Raw genomic sequence first — 2,030 nt, 5'->3', positions numbered from 1 at the left:
GATCACAGTTTTTTGGTTTAACTTGAACGTATAGATAAAATAAATACCTGGCTCACAATCTTATTAAGGCCATTTCCTGTTGACATCATCCAAAGGGGAAATTTGACAAGACCAACGTTTGCATATTTTCAGGTCTGATAAACCAAACTGTTACGGACTCATTGCTGTAGTGGAAATACTACTTTCAAAACAAAGCAAAATATTGTCCATTTCAATAATATGTATTAAAACAAACCCACAATTGTGTTCGGTTATCAGACCTGAAAAATATGTGCACGTCGGACAAGACCGTTAAAATAAAATCATTTAAACTCCCATACCTGCAACTTATCATAATCCCCCTCACCTATCCATATTTCAATCCTGCATTCATCTTCTAACAGATCTGCTACCACCAATCTTATCCCCAACTAGATTACCTTGCAACACATCGCATTTCATTTATTGCAATTTAAAGTGTCTGGTAAACTCGTTACGGAATCAAATTATGTAAAATTACACTAGAGTTTGTTGGAATGAAATAACGATGTAAATAGAATCGTCTAACCCGACGTGCACTTATTTGCAGGGCTGATAACCCAATTTATCATGGGTTCATTGTTGTAATGAAAATCTCAACAACAAAAAAATGACGCAAACAACAATATTGAACTAGGTCCATAATTGGGTTCGAATGTCAGACCTGCATATATGAACACGTCGGTCTAACGGTCTAACCTATTAGAATAGAAAGAATTACAAGGCTGTTATTGCGACGTTCGCCACCAAAAGTGTCAAATACTGTGTTATTTTGAGAAACTAAGGAAAACACAACTCTTTTCTGGGTTAAATATTTGAACAAAATCAATCAGTCAAAAAGTGCCAATCTGGCATCAACATTATAGTAGATATAGCTTTTCAAGGTATCCAAAAACTATGGACAAAGATGATTCTCTGTCCACACTTTTTTTAACCTTTGAGAAACGGTTTTTCTATTGGCCACACTCATCATCGCTTGACTTTGTTAGATGAGGAGATACAAGGGCCACGTCTAATGATTTGACTGAGGAACCTTTGACCTCATTTGACCTGACACGATCTCCCTGACATAACACCGTTTTGAGAAGATTGGTTACCGTCAAACGTTGTGGTTCTAGTTGAGCAGCTGATGTGGATGGACCGTAACAAGTCATAAACAAAATGAATAGAACAACTCCCCCCCCCCCCAAAGAAAAAGAAAAAAAAGAAAAGAGAACAAAATACCAAACACAGAACGTTTTGGGATCAAAACCCTTCTTCGGCCAATAACAATAAAAAAAAGTAATAAAAACATAAATCCATCACTTAAAAATCGGCTAGGCGACATTAAATTATTACCTCTGTCGTCTCTCCGTTTATAAGTCATGTATTTATGTTTTACTTGTTTTTGAAACGTTCCGTGTTTGGTATTTTGTTCTCTCCCTCTCTCTCTCTCTTTTTTTTTTAAAGCTGTTAGTTATATTCATCTTTGTTTATTATTCAAACTTTGGCATCCTTTCTTTATCTATAATATCTCTTACTAACATTAAGCTCACACCCCGCTAACATCCCTCCTCCTACCCTTCCCCCTTTTCCACGTTCAAACACTTCGTCACATGTAATCTTATTTGAATGTTTTCCTAATTTGTTTTAGTTGTAAACAAACGTAGACCACCTGAGCCAGCTTTGTATAACATGCGGTCTGGCTTGTTCGTTAATGCTGGGGATATAGGTGGGGAATACAGTAAAATGCTTTAACTCACTCAATCCTAGAGTTTTTGCTACTTTTCAAAATTGGAAAAAAAAAAAGGATTAAAAATGAGCTTGTATATAGTTTTATTCAACTACCATTAACATGCAAAAACTAAAAACATTAGCTTTGATACTACGCCTATAATTTGTCAGAAAATTCTAATAAATAGGCATGGGTAAAATTATCCTGGGTAAACTACGGATATAGTCGGTGTTAGGGTTGAGTGAGTTAAAAGATACACTGTCTTGTATATCATTCAATCAACGCATAATACATATGT

Source organism: Berghia stephanieae, chromosome 3, assembly GCF_034508935.2.
Source record: "Berghia stephanieae isolate SIO BIC M18660-M18661 chromosome 3, UCSD_Bste_1.3, whole genome shotgun sequence".
Taxonomy (NCBI): domain Eukaryota; kingdom Metazoa; phylum Mollusca; class Gastropoda; order Nudibranchia; family Aeolidiidae; genus Berghia; species Berghia stephanieae.
Note: the sequence above shows the minus strand (reverse complement) of the source record.